Raw genomic sequence first — 23,469 nt, 5'->3', positions numbered from 1 at the left:
GGGGGTGCGGCTTATAGTCCGGTGCGGCTTATATGTTAATGTTCGCGGAATTTTTTTTTATGTTGGGGGTGCGGCTTATAGTCCGGTGCGGCTTATATGTTAATGTTCGCGGAATTTTTTTTTATGTTGGGGGTGCGGCTTATAGTCCGGTGCGGCTTATATGTTAATGTTCGCGGAATTTTTTTTTATGTTGGGGGTGCGGCTTATAGTCCGGTGCGGCTTATATGTTAATGTTCGCGGAATTTTTTTTTAAATGGCGGGTACGGCTTATAGTCCGGTGCAGCTTATAGTCCGAAAAATACGGTAAATGTTTTCTTCGACGKTTTGTATTTGAAGGATATGCATRTCATAGGCACTTTAATTTAGGGTCTCTGGGTTTTGTCATTATTTAAATACAGAGCCCAATGTTACTGATGGCTAAACCAACTATAAAACCATTTTACCTCATATCTGCCAATGAAATGAAAACAAGCCAAGTAAATGGTGTTGTATTCCTTTAAGAGTATGTTTTTTTTGCCTTGTAGCACATCTATAATAAACCCAATGTTCTCGAATAAGCTACAACATCATCAACTGCACACAGATTTTCACCCAAGTTCTCACGAATTCATTTGCATATATTATGGGAACTCACACTGGCAAATCATGCTATTTTTTCTCTCCTACAAACGCTGTGAGTGTGCGAAGTGACATCCCTTTGACATTAAATGCATGGTGCTACTTTAGATTTCACACACAGCACAATTCCAGAGGGGTTTGCACATTCTACAGTATGTTTAGGCGTTTATTTTTTTATTTACTATGACACGTTGCAATTATCAGGGATCTATGAAAGTAATGTTTGCATTTTTTCTATCTTACGTTCTAAGAAAAATTGATCACAAACCATCTCTCATCTTGTTGCAACAAAGGAATCCTGTGACAACAAAATTAATAATGATTTGTTCTGCTCAAACCAGTGATCCAGCAAGAACAAAAGCACCCAAATGTTTGTTTTTATCAACTGAAATGCAGCTTAATCAGGGGAAAATGTGACTAAATCCACTGATGCTAACAACAGTTTGGCTTAATGGAAGAGTCGAGAAGTTTTGTTTAGTTACTTTCATTTTAACATCTTGTGAAAATGGTCATATAATTTAAAGAGCTGAAATTCTGAAGCTGTTCACCCAATTAAAAAGTGAATTATCTCCAACTAATGCTTTGAGTTTATTTTCACTGAACATCTGCAACATGAGTTACTCTGTAAACACGCTCATAAACCTAAAGTTGTTACAGAGTCGAAACAATTCCGGACTTAAATACTTGGCATAGTTGGAAACAATCTGCACAAAGCAAATAGTTTCCAGGTTTTTCCCCAGCTTTCCTGTGGATAACAATCTGTGGTATGCCTGGCTGACACAAACTATGCCTTTAATCTAAAAATAAAAACAGTAAAGTTTGGACTGGGGGGGTGGGTCAAGAAGGAAGCATGCCTGCTCCAACACAATGGCAATAAACCACCCATCATCAGAGTACTGAACATCCTAAATGTGTAATAACTTTTTTATGTGTGTGTGGGAAAGATACATAGACTGACCACTCACTGATAAACTTGGCTTTCTGTCAGGAACTTGGTTTATAGGAACGAGAAGACTCTGATCATGGCAGTGTGTTCTCATTCTGTCCTCTGCAATGGGAAGGTGATAGTTTATTGAATCCAAAAGCCAAACAAACTCCCATACAGCCTTTATCCTTGTTTAGGTTAAGTCAACACAAGATCAGGGGTGTAAGACAATACTGATACACTGAAATATCAAATTATTTGATTTCTCGATTCTGTATTGATCCTCTAAAACCTAGCTCCATAAGTAGCATGAGCCCCATGACAGAAACACAGACTGAGCTTCATTTGATCTGTTCACTGAACTTTTGCACACAATATTRGCTACTGTTAGTGTGGTGGGTGACTATATATGTATATTTTTTTAACAGTTAATGTTTTAAATCTAAAAGTTGCCACTAATATAGAATCAAACCATTTAAAATCATTTGGTATAACCATTGAAAACATGGAGGAAAAAATGGCTAATATATTGCGATAGAGCGTCTTGCTTACATTATCGCAATGTATCGCGATATATTGTATAGTGACTCGTGTCATAAAATATACAGTGGTTTGCAAAAGTATTCATACCCCTTGAACTTTTCCATATTTTGTCACATTACAACCACAAACATAAATATATTTCACTGGAATTTAATGTGAAAGACCAACACAAAGTGGTATACAATTGTGAAGTGGAAGCAAAATTTTACATGAATCAAAACATTTTTGACAAATAAAAAACTGAAAAGTGCGACGTGCAAAAGTATTCAGCCCCCTTTTCCCTGAGTGCAACCAATTGCATTCAGAAGTTGCCTGATGACTGCTAATGACTCAAAAGGGTCCACCTGTGTGTAATCTAATCTCAGTACAAATACAGCTGCTCCGTGACGGCCTCAGATGTTGGTTAAGAGAATATTGGGGAGCAAACAGCATCATGAAGTCCAAAGAACACACCAGACAGGTTAGGAATATGGTTTTGGAGAAGTTTAAAGCAGGCTTATGTTATAAAAAGATTTCCCAAGCTTTGAACATCTCACGGAGCACTGTTCAATCCATCATCCGGAAATGGAAAGAGTATGGCACCACAGTAAACCTGCCAAGACRAGGCCGTCCACCTAAACTTACAGGCCGAACAAGGAGATCACTGATCAGAGAGGCASCCAAGAGGCCCATGGTGACTCTGGATGAAATGCAGAGAGCCACAGCTCAGGTGGGGGAAACTGTCCACAGGACAACAATTAGTCGTGCACTACACAAATGTGGTCTTTATGGAAGAGTGGCAAGGAGAAAGCCATTGTTAAAAGAAAACCATAAGAAGTCCCGTTTGCAGTTTGCCAGAAGCCATGTTGAGGACACAGCAAACATGTGGAAGAAGGTGCTTTGGTCAGACGAGACCAAAATCGAACTTTTTGGCCACAATGCAAAACGCTATGTGTGGCGGAGAAAGAACACTGCACATCACTCTGAAAACACCATCCCCACTGTCAAATATGGTGGTGGCAGCATCATGCTCTGGGGGTGCTTCTCTTCAGCAGGGACCGGGAAGTTGGTCAAAGTTGATGGGAAGATGGATGGAGCCAAATACAGGGCAATCTTGGAAGAAAACCTGTTGGAGTCAGCAAAAGATTTGAGACTGGGGCGGAGGTTCACCTTCCAGCAGGACAACGACCCTAAACATAAAGCCAAAGCTACAATGGAGTGGTTTAAAAAAAAGAATATTCATGTGTTAGAATGGCCCAGTCAAAGTCCAGACCTAAACCCAATTGAGAATTTGTGGCAAGATCTCAAAACTGCTGTTCACAAACGCTCTCCATCCAATCTGACTGAGCTTGAGCTGTTTTGCAAGGAGGAATGGGCAAGAATTGCAGTCACTAGATGTGCAAAGCTGGTGGAGACATACCCTAAAAGACTTGCAGCTGTAATTGCAGCAAAAGGTGGCTCCACAAAGTATTGACTCAGGGGGGCTGAATAATTTTGCACATCGCACTTTTCAGTTTTTTATTTGTAAAAAATGTTTTGATTCATGTAAAATTTTGCTTYCACTTCACAATTGTATACCACTTTGTGTTGGTCTTTCACATTAAATTCCAGTGAAATATATTTATGTTTGTGGTTGTAATGTGACAAAATATGGAAAAGTTCAAGGGGTATGAATACTTTTGCAAACCACTGTATATCATATCACCAAATTCTTGCCAATACACAATATGCCACTGTTTCCAACAATTACTTACATTAAATAGCACTATCAACTTTAATTTTTTATGATTTGTTTTGATTTAGATTCTGCAGAGAATGCTGCTCTAAATACAAAGATGAGTTCACGTTGAAGTTTCTTTATTCCTTTTTGTTCAAAGCATTATAAAAATCAACTTTCCTTTGTTTCAGCTGCTTCCTTCATTCAGTTCCTCTAATCTTCTAGTTCATCTCTTATTTGTAGCTTCACAGCTTTGTTTCGACTTGCTCAACTTTCTACAACACACAGGGCTCATTAAGCCAAGGTAAGCCCTGCGACACATATTTGCTGAGCATGAATCGTAAATCCAACACCGCTGTCATTCAGACTTACAGTMCTGGACGGAAAACAATCAGAAAGAGACAGCGTGAGTTACTAAGGTGTGTGTGTGGAGGTTGAAGGCCAGAGTACAGACGGGAGTCACAGGAACAATTCATCGCAGGAAATCCAGAGAAGGGAAAGCTTTAAGTGTTTGGCTAGAGGGACTTTCCTATAAGCTCCATTCCCTCCTAATGTGACCTCAGTAAACATAAAGTACAGCGTGTGTGTAAGTGTACGTGTGTGTGTGTTTAGGGGATTCCTCAGTTTGCTCTGCTTCGTGTCTCATTACATCATCACACAGTGCTTCGGGCCTGTTCACACAAAAGCACACATGAACACACACTGTGCGCACAGACAGAGAAACTGTTAACTGTACTTTTATGGACAGCTAGAAAGTCACAGATTCAGTTAGCATCAAGCAGCCTTGATTGGAAGGACATGCTGAATAACTCAAAGAGCTTTTATTAGACCTTTTCAAAACGGCTCTACTAATGMTTGTAGAAATAAAGCAGCGGCAGCCAGGAGGGACAGGAAACTAAAAGAAGAAGGAAAAATTGAAAGGATGAGGGATGAYGGAGGAGAGAATCAGAACTACTTAAAGAGAGCAGGAAAGATAACAGAAGCTGCTTTGTTTAGTCAAAGTAACAATGAAGATGATGCAACTAATTTCACCGGATTTCCCCCAAAATTATTCACTGCAAACTATGACATCAAGATTATTTGGTGATATTTGGGCAAAAACAGGCAGCAGTGAGAGGAAGAATTTACAGAAATAAACTGACTTGGTCCTGGAAACACAGATGATGTGCCCACACTCTAAGATTTTAAACTCTTATAAATAATAAACTTATCATTATGTGTCAATATTATAAATGGGAAAACACATGGCTGCCATTGATTTTTATTCACGTAAACAAATTCAGACTATAACGATTTTATAGTTTATTTATACTGAAGTAATCAAGCAACACAAAAGATTTTTAAAAATTCAAGAATTCTGAAAAAATTCATAATTGTTTGGGTGTGACAAAATAATAAAGATATTTGGAACTGATTCCAGATTTGTTTCTTTTTGTTGTTGTTTTGTTTTGTTTTAATTTTAATTATAATTTTTATCAAGTCAAAAGTCATTAAATCGGACTTCCTGACATTAAAATGCAGCAAAATCTACACAGACAATCAATTGCAGGCCCTGTTACTATGAAGAATATATTTGGGTCACAATAAGAGACCAAGATTAATAATAAAGGTTGAAAAGTACATAATATAAGTCGAGCAAACTAACCTTTCAAACCACTTATGGTCACTTTTTTGAACTTTAGATATCAGTTACAATAATAACCCTTAAAAATAGTAAAGTTGGAGTTAATTTATGATAAAATCAAGAGATTTCCTATGAATGTTCAACCTCAGACACCTCAAATGTTACAGCAGAACATGGATGCTTTTGGTTAATATGGAGCACTTTCTTATCATCTTAAAGGTCTTTTATGAAAGATTAGGTTTGGTCTGTGGTCGTAGCTAAAGCTAATCCATATCATGAGATCAGACTGAAGCAGAACTGGATATTCAGAGAAATTTGAGGTCAACCTCCCGTGGTGTGTAAAGAGTCTGACCCGAGTCCTGTGATGTACATCACTGCTTCTGTGCTGCTTGTGACTGCTGAATATCAACACTAAAACCATTAAAAATACATCCAGTTTAGTTAGTAATTCAAAAAATAAAAAACAGAATCAACTGGCTTCCACACAATAAAAGGAATGCTCGTGAAGAAAAAGGTCAAGACACACACAGACACCTATTTAACATCTACACGAGGAAGTCAGCTGAAAAGGTTACATTCCTCAGCATCTATTACAAACTAGATAACGATGGAGTAATTACCAAATCAGACAAAACATGCGGTGGTAAAGTTCAGATGTTTATTAAAAACAACATGGAGCAGTTTATGGAAAGGGAATAAGGAGTATGTATATAAAACAATAAACACAAAAGACATGAGAGCAATAAAAGGAAAAGGATGCGGAAAGCAAAATGAATGTAAAAATGGGTGGTGACTCGAAGACACCAGAAGTAAATAAACCAAGAGATTAAAAACAGATATCAGTCATGCAAAAGGACTCAAAAACAGACTCACACACTTACTTCATCTTTCCTCTACAYGTAGCTGGGTATTGTTGGTAAAACACCTGTAATCCTTGTGTGCCCTGCAGTCCCACGTTGATGCTTTTGAATTAGCTGGTTGGGAAGTTTCCTGCATCTCGTGTATTTCTACGGCTGGCAGCTTGGTTTACTGAACAGCTGTGTGACTCAGAGCACAGCTGCACGGCTGGCAAACACACAAATGTATTATCTGTCTCACTGGCCGGCCAGCTGTCTTGTGGTCTGATCATCCGGCTGACTGAATAGCAGGACTAACCCAGGAGTCTAAATCTCTAAAACTTCCATGTATCAGTAAAAATGTGGAGGAAAAGTCAGTGCGCCGTGTGACATTCTTTCTGTGTGTAGTTTTAGGGAGGTTGGGTGTGTGTGTGTGTGTGTGTGTGTGTATGAGGAGGGGTGCTTGTTGCTCCGTGCTGTTATACAATACATATTGTATAACAACTGGCAGTGAGTGGGTGGCTCCCGCCATCTGGAGAGTTGCAAACCGCGTATTGTGCCTGACGCTACACATTGTATTTGTGTGTGTGTGTGTCTGCACACATGCTGTTCTGTGTGTTTGCGTCCACCCTGCAGCTACAAATAGATACAAACTCGTCGACAGTAGTTAGGTTGCTGGGTTCATGAGAATTAAAGGAAGCCAGGATGAGTGCAGCTCGGTGTGCTTCGCGGGAAATAAATGGGTTTCGTGAAAGGTTTGATGGGATATTCATGCTATTTCGTTCATTCTCCCTGCTGTAGATAACATATTTTAGGCGTTTATATTCCACCCATGCAGTCCTATATGGCTTATTTTCTACAAGTGAGGACTTGTTCACAGAAAAAACCCAACAACGACACATTCAGATGAAGACGTACAGTTCATACACGCATTTGTAAACAAGGTGCTGAGAAAATCCACTCCATCAACCCCCGAGTCAACGCTTAACTGTTGCTATGGAGAGGCTTTCTAGTCTATTTTAAGGAAACTGGTGTTGGTTTATTTTAATTTTTTTCCAGCATATATCAGAGTCAAACAAACCGTGGCGGCAAAAACCGGCACTGGATTTTTGTTTTAATTACAGGATTTTATCTGTGACTTCGCTGTCCATAAAACAGGAAGAACCTCTGACGGTTCATCAAAACTTTAAAACATCCAGACAGTGCACTGAACGTCACCAGGACAACATACTGTAGAGTTATAGGAAATCTTGAAAATCACACCACAAAATGTGTGATATCTCAGAGTATGCTGTGAATGACTCCCAGCGACTTCCACAGGTTTCAGTCCAATTTTAGTAAAATTCACTAAAGTTTGTCCCTGACCCTAGTACCTAAAATTAACCATTTTTAGAAAATGTAGGAAATTCAAGTCAACTACGTGTTCCAAAGCCTAAAAATACCTAATATTCACCCTAGACATCCTATCCCTGACCCCACTACCTAAAATTAACCATGAACCCTGATCCCTAATATTAACCACAGACCCCAACTCAAAGACCCCTATATTTTGCGTCCCAACRCGTCAAACCCAGACGCCGAGGGAACATGGAAATGCCTGGTGCGTCAATAACTGACGCGACGGGTGTACCCAACGCGTCAAAATAAGACGCAGAGGGAACCTTGGAAAAGCGTCAATATGTGACAAGTCAGGAGTGAGAACGTGTTATTTGAGTTGGTTAATATCGACTTGATGTGGCAGCCATCTTAAAGTATGTTAGCTCTACAGGGTAACAGACACAAGCGTATGGTAAATGGTAAAWGGAYTGTACATATATAATGCCTTTCTGATAAMCCAAATACTCAAAGCACTTGATACTACAATCTGTGTGRGTTTCAGTGTCTTGCYCAAGGACATGTCAACATGTGACTGAATAGTAGTGGAATCAAACTGCCAACTCWCTTATTGGAGGATGACTCCCCTAACCACTYATCCATAGCCCCCCTCGTCATCACGCACATCATCACCTGCCTTCGCCTTTTAGTAGAGGGTGATAAATAACCAATCAATAATGACTGTGATGCTTTAAGTATGTTGTTAATTTAAGGAAATGTAAATTGAGTATCAGAGCGCATGTGTTCCTGTCTTTTTGAGTCAAGGTGAACGTGTAAGCACGCAGCCAGAAAGGTGTTACATCTCCTCTGTTTTTAGCTCGTCTTCACACCCGAAGAGGAAATTAGCCGAGCTCACATCTCACTGTTTGCAACKATGAATTCCAACTTGCTTTTCTTCTCGTCACCTTATTCACTGTGGATAATTATTTCCTGAACACACAGCCTGATCCGACACTTTTATAACATTTACTCTGACATGCAGCTTTTTATAGTTTTTTAGTAAATAATCAGCTCGCCATCTTTATGCTAAATTAAACAGAATACAGTATATTTTTGCTGCTTCAAAAGCAATTACAACTTTTAAACTGGTATAAAAATAGTTCTTAGTCTTTCTGCTCAACAGTTAAATGAATAAAGATAAGTGTGAATATGGTCCAGTTAACTAAAACCTGGGTAACACCCAAGTTCTGGTGGAGCCCACAGGAAGACCGGTGCTGTTGCTACGTCATCTTTCAACCTGACTACTTCCCTTCGCTCTCCAGCCCCAAACAGGAAATAGTTTCTACAAAAATCCTTGGGGATCGCGTAATGAGGCATGCGTGTGTTTGTGTGGGTTGACTCATACAAATGGGTGTGCAGGGGGGGAAAAATRCAATCTTTTTGATACGTCTCCTTATAAGCACTTCTTGGCAGAATCACATCTGAAAAGGTTTAGGGAAAAATTTCCGCTGAGTAACAGTTTAAAACGTTGCCAGACTGTTGTAAGATCTAAAGTTTAAGCTAATGCTGATTTGGATTAAATTAAGAAAAAAAAAGAGTTATTAAAGAAAAAACACCAGAAAGAAAACATTTCAACATATAAACCAGTGAAAGAAGCAAGAAAAAACAGGAAGAGAAGAAAGTCAAAAACACACTCAGGTTTGTGGTTTACAATACATACATGTATTAATTATACCATTTGTATGAGTAATTATTTGCTAATTGTTTAAATAATTGTTATTTACATAAAACACACTTCAAAAAAACTTTTAGCTAAATTTGATAAATGATTATGTTAATTAAATTGAGGAAAAAAAAGCAAATAGAAGTACAAAAGAAAAACACTATTTYTTTAACGGCCCAAAAACTGTTTTATTTAGACATCAAGCTTTTCAACTGTTGCATTACTCTATCATAGGAATGCAACCACACGCACATAGCAGACAGGTGTGGGCCAGATCTGGTGTCAAGCTGGCACTGCTGGCATGGAAAGTGGTTTGTCAACTGGATGTGGGCCAGGTCTGGCTATGACGGCACTGCTTTAGGATGACGAGACACAACTGGCCTGGTTGTTGGGTTTATGTGGTGCTGGCCTATGCATGGAGCGCCTCTGGCAAACCCTATCTGAGCCACCAAAGAGCCGTCATTTTTAATGGTATCTGGTCCGAGTGTTAGTGCATTGTGTGGGCCAATGTGGGCAGATGATGATTAAGAGTTTTCTGTTATCTTAAAAAATACCAGACTGTAGAATTTAAATGTACTGAATATTTTTTATCCATAGAAAAACATTTAAAAAATATGTCAGAGGGCAAGATTAGAGTATATGTGAGAAAATAAACATAAATTTAAAAAATGAAAAGTTACATAAATGTTGGTGAAAATCAGTGGTGGGTATTTATTCTGACTGCTCCGAATGTGATTTAAAAATCAGGAAAGCGTGTACTTTAAAAGGCCGTGCACTTGCACCATTTGCTCAGTCATTTTTCTATTAAATGTGACTAAATATCAGCAGGATGGCCCCTCTGACCAAAACGAAACGAAACAGGACCTTCAGGAGGAAGAAGCCTCGGTGGACCTCTGGAGAGGTCATCTGCTTTTAGTAGAGATTCTGGATCTTTCTCCATGTTCTGACCTTTGGGTGGTCTGCACAGGTCAGACACGCACAAGTTTTTTTTATTCAGACATAGAGAAAATAAGCAACACAAGAAGCTTCCATTTGACTTAAAGTGCTTCAAATCAACACTCAAGGGTATTTTATTTTCTAAATATTTTCATTCCACATTTTGRAAATCCAAAATTTAAAACAAATCTTTAAATTCATTACCAGAATACATCTAGTGATATTTGCAGTGATTTGTTTTATAACCCTCCTGCTTTCTTTCTTTTTCTTTCTGTTTAAACAGTTTGCTAAAGAACACAGTTGCGGGTAGAAGACATTCTCCACATAGCATTAATTCCCTGCAGAGCCGGGCTCGTTATCAGCACACCATTCATCAGCTCCTGTCATAGGAACAGGATATAGACCGATCCCACTGCCCACACTCAACCACAATATCCATCTCCTCCAATCAGGCATAAACTGGCACTAAGTACAGACACATGACACCAAATCTATACAAACAAAGAGCACGTATATGCCCCGGTCAATCATCTCATGGGCGTTCTCGATAAGGAACATTTATGCGGAAGAGTGTGTGTGACGGTCAGGGGAGGAAGGCAGAGGGCAGAGTCGTTGTCAGCGATAAGCCCTGGATGATAAATGGCGGGAGTGGGGGTGGAATAAAGTATTTTCCCAACGGTTCCCGCGTCTCATCACTAGTGGGTGGGATATCATGTAGTACCAGCAAGCCTAACCTTTGGTTGATCCTTACTGTGATGACTTATTTCACTACTTGTGTGTTCTACCGTCGTTTGTCCTGTTTACTACAAGCTCAATCTATTTTCCTTTAAAAGACTGAGACATCAGGCGAGTTGAATGTAATTAAATGTGTTGGGGCTTTTTGTCGATTCCTGCGCTTGCTGTCGCAGGGCGGGGCGGAGCGAGTAAAACGCAAGTGAGGGAGTAGAAATGACGGGTGGCAGTAAATAATGACTGTCTCAATGCACGGGAGATTTCACACACAGTAATGGCAGGCTGTAATATGGGCCAAATCTGTCCCAAAGGGCCACACTGGATTAACCAACATCGCTCGAATTACACACAACCTACTGGTTCACAATCTGAACTCACTTTTTACACAAAAGAAGAACGGCGAGGCATGACAAGCGTGTGAGAGGAAGAGGAATGATCTAAAGAGGGAAAGAGGAACGATCTGTTCAATAATTCACCAACGCCTGCTTCATTTAGAAAAAAATCTGTGCCCAAACTAGACCTCAGCGCTTTCCACACACACAGATCCAGAGTGTTCTCGCATTGTCGGTGTTTGTGTCTGTTTGTACAAAACACGACGTGACTGCGAGCAGAAACAAACCCCCAGTAAAGAAATGAACCAGAGCAGCGAGAGGAGAAAAGGGGAGCGCACGATGCCAAACTTTATGTAATCGCCCTTTTTGTCAATTCAAGTTCACGCAGGGGCCGAGTTTATCTGATCATTTCCAAACTTGCTCTGCAGAATGAAATCGGCTGCAACAGAAACTGGGGTCTGGTCCACGTTACCCGAGTCAAGAGAACTATAACTAAACTGACGGTATTCTTCCTTGTTTTAGGTTTGGACACATTTTCCCCCYCTTATAAAAGAGTGAAGCCGTGAAGAAAGTGGCCAAGGTTAGGTTCGAGATAACACTGTAAATACAATAAAACTGGTGCAGGTAAGAAGCCGATCAGAGTCTGAATCATATCATCTTAAACATAGTACTGCTGGAGTGCGTTACACAACCCACGGCGAGCGATTGTTGAGTCATGAGTAAATATTGTCTGAATGAAGGATCGTGATGAACTGCATATATGACTGAGGCAAAGCTGCCAGCAGCCACGTCTCAAAGGGAAAACACAGACGTGGAACATTTTCTGCATGTTTGTTCATTCATTCCTATATCATAAGATGATCCGCATGCACAGACCCAAAACACTTTCTAGGAACTGAGACATCTCCTTAAAAACAAATGCAACAAAGACACTATAGTACAAACGCTGATCCCTAGAAGTCTTATCAGAAAATGCTTCCCAGCTAAGAAGCAGAAAAATTAACTTCAACAAATAGTAAGCGTTTATTGGTTTGAGGGTGAAAATAGACCGGAGAGACTGTGGCCGTGCAGCCATGACACATGCTGGTATTTGTAATGATTTACATGGGCGAATGTGCTGGTGACCTGCAGCAGAGGGCATCTCTGTTATGTAATCCTAGCTGTCAAACATATTCACATACACCTCCATACACACACACACACACACACACACACACACACACACACACACACACACACACGTGTCCTTGAGAGGTTATTCTTCAGTCACAAAGAAACAAAAAAGGTTATGGCAATGTCAGCCCAATGAAAAGGGCAAAACATTTACTGTACCTGACGTCAGAACTAGTGCACTTTACTCAGGATCTCCATTTATACTCAAACTGAGATTAGGGGATTATTTCAGTAATTGTGTGTGCAGCGTGCTCCTCATATAAAGCTATCATCGCACTGGATGAAGCACAGCAGCACCGACTTACAGCAAAAAAGAAAAATGTGAAGATTTCATAAAACGGCCGTGCTCTTATTACAACAAAAACTCTTCATTTGAAGGGGAAAAAACTAAACGTAAACTCCTGGAAAAACTTGATGACCATTGTAGATTATCTTATGTTGCTTCAAGTAGATGTCAAACCAAAAAAAAAAAAAAGAAAGAAACTAAAACTAAAGCAATGTTTTGTATAAAATGGGATTTGAGGTGAACAGATGAATATTCCATTAAGCACATTATCACACCAGTTTCTCCAATAAAAAGTGTCAACTTTTACGCACTAACACACTTCATCAGACTATATTTTGAAGGCAGTGTGGTGCTAATACGCTCTTGAAATTTAAATTTACCTCGCAGTTCGTTTCTGCTTCTTAAATCCAAATTGTCTTAAAATTACACAAGTTTAGATGTTTTGAGATGACAGTGAATGCCATCACTGCAACAACCCTTTACTGTGACAGGAACAGTGTGTAATTAGAATACTTAATTTATATTTTTCTATTTAATATATTGTGAAAAATGAAAGGGTACACCAAAAGGGCTACAGCTACCTGTTGCTGCTGCTATTTGTGCTCATAAAGGACAACAGATTTTTATTTAAACTGTGTAAAAACAATGTTGTGAAGGTTTAATAAATAGTATTGACGGATCGGTTTAAAATGGCGTAAATTCACTGTTTTAGGCCCTGATCTGACCCGCCCTTAGCTCATCAGTCCAGTTATAATAAATTATTTCTCCAAAGCAAACAAACAGGACAGGCCCCCTCTTCAGTAGCGATCTAAGCTATGACTTTATTTTACTTACAAAAACTAATTTATAAAGAAGAAATGCACAAAGTTATGATGAAAAGCACTTGTTTTCTCCAAACTATTTTCTATACAGCCTCCCCACTCTGAGACTTAAATAGATTTGAAGCAAAGTTTTTGAAAAAAAATCCTTAAGATCACGCTAAATGTCTGTTTGCATGCAAATCTGATGACTTACAGGCAATTCGTACAACTTGACGTGTATGATCATCAGTGTCAGTCTCAGGTGGYGCTACTGTCTGCTGGCTTTCACGCTGAACGATTCCATTAAAATTCCTTCAATGAAGCGAGTCTGTTATTGTTACACAGTTCAGGAAACCACAGGTCATCAAGTTTAATGTATTAATCAAAGTGAAGGGAAACTAGTAGAGCACAATGGGTAATTAGCCTCCACCTTAGAAGAAACACAGAGCACATGACTACACGTGCAAATATGTAGCCATACAGCAGCGAGGGGGAAAATGTCTTATAGTAAGTGACAGAAGAAAAATGGTTTTATTTGTTTACACGGTTAACAAAGTTCTCAAAGGAAAACCTGTTTTATGTCAAGGTTCAGATGTTTTACTTGTTTTCGTTTGGTCTGTTTTTTAATTTACCTTAGCTCCTTGTACATGATATGTTTGTGTTATTGAATAATCCCTAAGTTTCAGTCACCTTGGTTTATCCAGTTAGATAATATTAGTCATGTTTATCTGTTCCCTGTTACGTCTGCCAGTTTTAGATTTTGTGTTCCTATTAACCATTGTTTTCCCTTGACCAGTACTGCCTATCACACACCTGTTAGCCATTTGTAATCATCCCAGCTAATCCCATTTAGTGATCACCCACCCAGTACAAACTCCTGCTTTTCTTATGTTTAACTTCAGATCCCTGTATGTAAGTCCCATGTTCAGTCTTGGCTACTTTTATTTTGGTGATTCAGCATTCATGCATTGATTTTATTTTTCTGTAAGCTATTTCCAATCTAAATACTTCTGCATACTTTGTGTTATTTTAGCCATTCAAATATCAAAATGTCTATTTCATTCATTGGAAGTGGACTAAATGTTTTGGATTTTGTAACTATTTTAGTTTTCATTGTATTTAACTTTAGTAATGGACATTTTTCTCTTCGAAATCTGCATCTGCATACTTGCTCTTTTTATGTCTTCTTGGGCTTTTTCAGTTTTTCAGTTTGCCTTTAGCTAGCCTTTTGCTGCTCTTGGCTACAATTTTGCACATTTTAGATACAGTTTGTCAAGTTTTGCTTTGACATCTTTTTTTCTTCAACTTGATTCTGACAAACACTACACTACTTTATACTCCTGATCCACCCGCACAAAAATAATGACGTAGGATTGGTGTGTGTAATTTATCAGCGATCATATCAGGTCAATAGATAACATTTTTCAAACAAACTGACTACAAAGTGTCACACATGATAAAAAATACAATCAAACAAAGCTACAAATTGAGTGCTGTGTATGATAAAGAGATTCAAGAAGACAGCAAGACTAGAGACATTTAGAAACCAACAGTGGCAGAGAAACATAAGGACACATAAGTGGATGAAAGGTAGAAAATTTAAGGAAAATTTGACAATTTGAAATAAACAAACAAAGAAGAGACTGTGCTCAGAGGTATGAAAAACAAAGGCTGAGAGAGAGTGGACATAGAGAAAGACGATACTTTATCATACAGACTATAGTTGTAAAAGCAATAAACTCACATAGGTCTCAGTATAAGGACTTCCCAGACACCATAAAAGCCGTCCTCATTCATCTCACTAAAAGCTGAAGCTGCTGAACGGAGCTGAAGCAAAGAAAGTGTTTGTCTTCATTCAGAACACCCCAGCATTCAGTACAACCCATAAAAAAATCTATAAGCACTGATATGTTTTAACCTCACCACATACCGCTTTTATTTTGTTAGTTATTGTCTTTTTAAATGGCGAAAAACAGACAAAACAAGTTTCTTGATCTAACAGCAAAACATTCTTAATGCTGCTGACATTTAAAAATAACCACCTTTAACATGTAAAATATGCTGTATGGTCGCTTGTCATGACTGGGTTCAAGAGCCGGACGTTTTTTATTTTCCTCAAAGTGTTACCATCTGTCTAGAGAGACTTGGCATGTTTTCTTATCACTGTGATTTCATGCATTTTAATGACTTCTGATATGTTTGTTAAAACATTTGTAGACTATCTGCCCACCTAATGCTGTATTTCTTGGAATTGTGAGAATAAAAGTCAGCAAGAGCTCAGTCGCTCTGAAGATATGGTTAGYATCTGTGCTTTGAAAAATGATCTAATTTCCATGATTTCTTCGTTCTGCCATCAAGTAATTGCCATCAAAGATGCGATCACTTTTGCCAATTTCCACCCACCTGTACCTCCACGTCTCCTGCATCCCTCTTCTTCTTGAGACTCATTTGTCTCAAACTCTCACCATGCACTTATAGTCGTACTGTGATTGCATTAAGTCACCGAAAGAGAGAGGCCTGTGGCCACGCTAATGTACAGAACAAAATGTACAGACTAAGACTAGGAGAACAAGTAGCTGTTGAAGTGAGAGGAGAGGCATCCATTACTGTAATCCTTTTACCTAACTTGGACAGACGGTACTTACGGCAGAGTCTGTACTGGAGAAAAAACAGAGGAGTGAGGAGAGGAGATGAGCGGAGGGACAAATCCCCTTTGAGTGTTTGTAAATCTACAGCTCTGCATCATTTTTCAACCTTTATTGTTCCCTCGCACGAGCAGCCCGAGCATCCGCACAATAACCGAAGACATTTCAGCGGTCCATTAGTGTCCCCGTAGTGCATCTGTAAAATTCCTGAGGTATCCCGAGACGTGCGTTTCAGATGGTAGCAATTAACAAGACCAGTCGTGCTCGACAGCAATCACAGCTTTTAACATTGTTCATTTTTCACGTTAAAACACACCAGCCATAAATCAAGCCTGCTAATTTCACAAACAGCTTACAACGAATGTCGTTTGTCTCGACCTGTTATGAATACAAAAAAGAAAGAAAAAAATCCTTCACAAAAGCAATTTGTTGCTTCATGCAAACAATGAGGGTTATCTTTCAAAGTGGAGGCGGAGGACAGGGAATACCCTAAAGGAATAATATCTAATGCAGTCAGACTGCTCTAGCCAATTAGTCGGGACCTAGCATAGGCGGAGATGATGTCAGCCGTCATTAGTCACTGCTTAATGCTGTGAAGCTGGAGAAAAGTGTGACAAAACTGGGTCCAAATGTGGAGTCATAACAGGTTCATACAGTAAATCATTCATTTTATGAATTACAGCACCTAAAAAGTAAGAAAATTGTCATTTAACTTTCCTTAAACACATATTTATCTGCTCTTTAGTATATTACCCTGTGCTTAGAACAATACAACACTCTGTAAACAGTTTTACACACTCAGAACCTGCTAGCATGGTTCATTAGAAATGACCCACAGCGACAGGTTTTTCCATGCCTGGAGCTACGTACATTCCTCACTGATTTAAGTGACTTTTAATTGTTGCACAAACTTAAACACAGTTTCAAGTTGTGTGTGTATCACTCAGATAAGCTCACTCGTGACAAGACAAAAAATATGTCTAAGACCTGTCAGTTTCTTAGTGACTGTTCTTAAATAAAGTGGCAAATAAAAGTTGATGTGATGCAAATGTTCAGAGATTTACAATCACGAGGAAAAAATATTCTAATTCACGTGTATTAGTAAAATACACTTTTGTTCATCTTTACAAGTTTCAAACGGCCTTGGCTATTAAAARTCTTCACTGAGCTCTTTTTTCCCCGCGTTCTGTCGCATTTAAGGACGTCTGACTATTTCATTCATTCTCCAGAGCTTCTTTGTCTACCTCCACTCTTTTCCTTTTTGTCACTCAGCCAGCRGAGTGGATGAACTCGCAGACACCGGATAAGGTAATTAACAAACTCTTTAGTGTGCCGAGTCAGCCAAAATGTGTCTGTGTCAGACTGCATGGTTGCAGACTTGTGGCTCGACAGTGAACCGGAGGGGGGCCTCCAAGAAAAAAATTAAATGTTGAAACTCGTGTTTTTATTACATCGTCTCAACAAACTGCAAACTGACCTGTCTTTTTATTTGATTCAACATAACAATGACGTAATACCCTAGTTGTTTCAATGAAATTATGTTTATGTAGACTCGTTGCATTCTTCCCTCTCTCAACACCTTCCCAAACTTAATACTGAACTTTTCTTTCAGTCCCTCTTCTTCCTCCCTCTCTTCCTGTTTGTCTATCCTCCCTCTTTGGTTTTCATACACATCAACCCTTTTGGACATTTACCTACATCTTAACCATCAAAAATATGTTATTTTCACAAAAAAATCTGTATTAGTTACATGCGATCCAACAGAGGGTGGGCAGGGGGACAAGTGGACTGCAGCACAGAGGTGCAGGGAACAGGTGGCAAACCTATTTCTTTAGTGGAAGAGCAAGTTGGGAGGTGGTTATTTAATTTTATTCTTTTTTTACTTCCTACAGGCTCTGAAACCTAAAATAAATTTGAAGCTGAGTCTTTGATAAAATCCCATGAAATAGCCCGRTACGTTCGTATAACTGCAAAATGGGGTAAAATCTGTGTAATTTACGGACAATCCGTACAACTTGACATGGGTTTGTGTCAGTTGAAAGTCTCTGATTTGTGTAAATGTGACAGCATGTTCTTTCTGTTTTCTCATAACCCGGTTTAGCCGTATGGCGGGAGCAGGGACCCAGATCAAATAAAGCCGAGGGCAGCTATTACAAGAAAACCAAGAAGGGAAAATCCACAAACAAAGAGGCGACCTCTCCGTTTCCTCAGGGTATGTTACCCACCCACTTCAAAAAAATGTAAAAAGTCAACAAGGTGCCAAAAATAAAACAGAGAAATAGACGCAGAGTAGATTTAATTGATTAATCTGTGATATTTGACTAAAAATGATGCACGAGATGAACTTGAAAAACKTTATCTACTGTTTGTGTGTGTTGGCCTACAACCAAAACACTCAGGACTTCCAAGAAAAAAATATATGTTTATATACATATATACAGATAAACAAACACTTTGAAATGAAGCATTTGTTTAAGGACTAAAACCAGCAGCACTGCCAAATGCCTAACAGCACCTGATAGCTTTATTATAGAAAGCATCTCTRGGTTAATTAGTGATGTGACAACCCTGCCATCAGTGTGAGCCRTGGCTGCAGGCTGCATCAAGTCTTGGCACGTGAGGTGAAAAAAGAAATCTCTTAGAAACAACTGAATTCCTACAAAGTTGTCAGGTTCTTCCCGTGCAAGCTTAGCTCTTTCTGTCGGCACAAAAAAATATAACCTCTGAGAACAAAATCAAAGTCTGGCTTTTTTCTTTTTTCATGCAAACAAGCTTTGGAGGAGAGGAATACAACAGGCACGTTAGAGCCCAAATTTAAAGTAACAAAAGGGTGATTTTAAAAAATTATAACTATTATTTATGAGACTTTAAGGCAACAAGCTGCATCTGCAAACAACAAGACTTTATCAAGAACAAAAATGAATCTTTGATCTTTTGTTTCAGCTTACATGAAGCTTTTTAATATACTTWAACCCCAAAACGATAAATACTTTGTTAAAATTCTACTACAAATATTGCTCAACATATTCAATAAGCTGTTTTTACTGAATAAAGTATCAGGTATATCCAGAAAACCATGAAGACATAGAAACTGGTCAAATATTACACAATAGTGGTAACAACTGATCCACGTCGATTTATCAATTAAATTATTCAATTACATCATGAAAACATCGATTCATATTATCATTATATGCCTGATGTGGATCAAAATATTGCATCATATCAATTGCAGAATCATGAATTGAATTAAATTAAATTCGTATTATGACTTAGTGATACGAATTAGTTTGCATCATCATCCAAACTAATTGATATATCACATTGTGATAAAGCTGGTGATTTACTCACCTACTTCACACTCATACATTAAAATATAATGATTCTTAGCTAATTACAGACAAATCAAGTAAAAAAAATAACATAAAAATAACCTTAACTGATTTTGCCATTCTGTGAAACACAGCTAGACTCTCCTCTGGTGTTTTTTAAGATGGTAGTGGAATGCAATCTTAAACACAAAAAGATCCTAAAGATCTCAGGCCAAATAATCCTTTTTTAATCTCAGTGTAAAGAGCATACAATGCATTACTTGCATAAAATCTGATTAAATTCAGTTTATTGTTATGAAGGCAGAAGAACACTGTTTGAGTTTCACTTTCCTTCTGTTAACTTTGTTCTGTTAAGCCTTAAAGAGAAGTGGATACAGTGCTTGAGAACAGTATCAAGAAACGAAATATCGCAATATTTCAGTGTATCGATATTTTCTTACACCCCTATAAGCATAAATATGCTCCAACAACAGATAAGGGATCAGCTCTGAAATTAAAGATTCAAAGTGTTTCTTGAATATTCAAAAGATATCTTTTTAAATTAATATTTGTTTGACAAATTTGTTGAATGTTTTGGCCTAACATGCCCACTCCTTAGTGTATGATTGGGCAGTGTTTGGCCGAACATTCAGCGTTACTCGGCAGCAGATTGAGTGTTTGTGAGTGGTGTGAGCAGCATGTCTGAAGCAGCAGCAGCTCCATCTGTGTCCACACAGGTGGTGTTCAGACGTACTACTGAGCTCGAGGTCATCTTCCCGTTGAAAGCACAAAAACATGCCAGAAAATACGCTCTGAATCCTTGTGGCGTCTCTTTTTATATCTTAAAACATGGATCAAAAGGAAACACCTTATGCTGTTTTACACAGAAACTGCAAGTTTTAGAATTATGCTGCAGAATCCGACTTTTAATCCATCGTTTATGTTTACTCCACCAACTATTGTGCTCCCAAAGCCACCGTGAGTTTATATTCAGGCCTCCGTCTGCTCATTTCTGAGGATTTCTTTGCTCAGAGAAAGGCACTTGTCAACTGTGAATGTAACGAAAAGAAGACAGAAGAAAGCAGCAGGGAGTAAAGATGTGTAATTTCCATCCAGCGAGATTGACGGCTGAAGGAAGGTGGAGGAAAGAAGGAACTGCAGAGGACTAATATCACCAGGGTAACAATTTTCATCTAAATATCTCCTTTTGTTTCATCTAAACCTCATCTTTACGCTTTTTCTCAAGGGGTTAAACCCATTTTCGCTACAAAATTAATTTATAAAAGTAATAATTAGTCTGCACTGCAGAACATGTTTGCAGCGTTAGAAAGCAACTCCCTGAGTGCAGCCGAAGGGTAATAAACAAAAAACTATTTAAAAATTCTTAAGTTTCATGTTTTGAAATGTTCTTTCTTGGAATGGGTCTGTTCTTTTAAAAAAAACAAGACGTAAAGAGGAGGGCTTCACTGAGACTTAAAAAAAGGGATTCCTCACTTTTTCTTTTTTCTTTAAGCGAACCCTTTTATTGTTGCAAACTCTCCGAGGAGGGAATGAGCTTCGACGTGCAGCTGGTGAAACGGAGATAAAGGACTGACGGAGAAGTCGCAATAGATGCGACGGAGGGTGGTGATGGAGTGGCTAGTTCAGAGAGATAATGGGTGGAAGGAGAAGGATCTGGGATTGAAGTCAGACAGAACGTCTGTTTGAGTCGAGAGACATTGAAGCGCAGCGACGGTTCGAAGAAACAAAGTTTCTCCACAAAAAAAATTAAAATAAAAATGTTTTTCTTGTCAATAAATAAATAAACTCGTTTTTATTACTAACTCTGAGAATGTTTCACCAATCTGCTATTCCATACCAGTTACAAAGTGCTCTGACATAAAAGTGTACATCCCCCTTTAAATTAAAGAGCAGCGCCCTGACAGCGTTTGAAAGCTAAAAGATTTCATGTCAGACCAGCGTCCTAGGAGAGCTTGTCAGCAGAGTTTCTGACAACAAGCACCTCCTTCTGATGCCGCTCCTGATGCTCACCTGAGCAGAGGAGTCAGAGGAGCTGTTCTCTGTGGGGGCGTGGAGGAGGCGGAGCCAGCTGCTGTTCCTGATGGGAAATCTGGATCTTTTCAGCAACAGAAGGGAAACGTCTCAGATGAGAGTTCACATCCGCCTGTCTTCGCCAGTCACCATAGAGGGAAACAAAGAAACACAAMGAACTTGTTTAATTTCCACTCCTACATATAAGCAGCATTGTTTACCTGACTGGATTTTTCAAAGAAATTGACTACTTTTATTTTTTTTCTCTGCTAATAATTATTTCATGTAGTTAAAATCAGAGGTAGACTGAYTGATGAGTTAGCCGATGAATTAGATTTTTGACCTTTTTTTTAATAATCTTCTGTCAATGCAACAGGCATGCATTTTACAGCATTGTCCCCAAAAAGAATATTGTTAACTTAAAATAATCTCTCGTATTTGGTTACAAATGCTATGACCTTAATTTTTTATCTTTCAGAACTTTCATAGTAATTTGGTTAGGCAGAAATTACTACTAAAAGAGAAATATGATAAAGTTACATTTGAAACTGCTTTTATTGCAAGCCTTTAATGAACTTTATGACAGGAGAGAATGTGAACTGATCCACAGACTGGTCAACTTTTTTAAAATCTAGCWAATTGCAAAAATTGAAATGCATCTATAAGAATAAACCAACCAAAGAAATTGTCGTAAACCAACTGAATCCAGATAAACTGCATCTATAAAAGAGTCATAACCAGTTGACCTCTAATTTCAACAGTGTTATTTCATTAAATAAGGATTTCTGAAACAAAGTTATATGAAATTTTTATATTAAATAATTGAAATCTAAATTTTGAAATAGCAAAAAAAAAAAATGAAAAAAATAGTCTTAAAGGGATACAAACCTTTATAACTGATGGCTTCTCTTAAGAGTAGTCAGAACAACACCCATGCTATTAATACACTGACGCCCATCAACATGGCAACTGCACTGTTTACCCACATGAGACACTGGTTTGAGGCTGGTGTGCTCTTCCTCTAACAAAAACACAGCTATTTAAAGCCATTTAGGTCTACTTCATGAAGACTAAATATCTCTTTTTATTTTGGAAACTGTTATTTCTTGAACCGAAGTCAGTTTGGTGCTTTCCTCATCGTGTCGCGAGCAGCTTTAACTAAATATACARTACTCTGACTTGATACTGCCTCACATGGTAGAGTTCCCTTTCCACTTAGCATATTTTTTTACACAGTTCAAAAAAATACATGTCATTTTTGGAACCCGAAATGGTGCAAAGTGAACAACACCCAGAGCTCGAGTGGTGCTCCATCACAACCAGGAGCRCAATACTGTTGTATCATGAATCACCATGGAGTGAATCTTTTCCCGTGTCGAGAGGTGTTCATGAAACGGAGTGAGGTAAGCTCTCGTGGGCACACGGTGCTCAACTTGATGCACGAGCACAGATAAAAGCACTTGAATCAGTCGTCCTGAGTACTCTTGTCATTTCCAGTAACCACTGATGCCGTTACCTCAGAGACCACCAACGCAGCCCAGTTCACGAGGCAGAGATAAGCATCAGGGGGGATCCCTGAAGCAGTACACAYTTTTAGTTTCATTGGGATTGTTTTACAGTACCGTACTTACATTAACAAAGTCATGCACTTGTAAGTAAATCAGCTGTTGAGGTTCTGAAAAAGGACCCTGGATGCAGAGCTCTACCAGCTGCTGGAGAAACACCGTGTTGACCCAGCAACAGAATCAGATCAGCTGATCCTGTGACAAACAAGCCATGATGACAGGAAAAATACTTCAAGCATGACTTTGAATTAACAGCTTTTTGGCAACACACTTGTTGCCAAAACCCAACCCTCTTACCTCGTCACGTCATTTATTATACAGCGGGTAAAATAAGTATTGAACACGTCAACATTTTTCTCGGTAAATATATTACTAGAGG

The 23,469-nt window shown here is 38.7% G+C and overlaps 1 protein-coding gene across 3 annotated transcripts in view; it reads right to left on the bottom strand.

Moving 5' to 3' along the window:
* atxn1a (ataxin 1a) overlaps positions 1 to 23,469 on the bottom strand; it is a 105,039-nt gene that overhangs the window by 57,094 nt on the left and 24,476 nt on the right. For 2 of the 3 annotated variants that reach the window (XM_014005865.1, XM_014005867.1), the window contains exon 2: positions 21,526 to 21,662. The exons of the other annotated variant lie outside the window; for it this stretch is intronic. The gene's annotated coding sequence lies outside the window, so the exon portion shown is untranslated. The remainder of the gene's footprint in view (positions 1 to 21,525; positions 21,663 to 23,469) is intronic. 3 annotated transcript variants of the gene reach the window in all.

The sequence above is a fragment of the Austrofundulus limnaeus genome, unplaced genomic scaffold (assembly GCF_001266775.1).
Source record: "Austrofundulus limnaeus strain Quisiro unplaced genomic scaffold, Austrofundulus_limnaeus-1.0 Scaffold32, whole genome shotgun sequence".
Lineage (NCBI taxonomy): Eukaryota > Metazoa > Chordata > Actinopteri > Cyprinodontiformes > Rivulidae > Austrofundulus > Austrofundulus limnaeus.
This window is presented reverse-complemented; position numbering and strand designations above follow the sequence as displayed.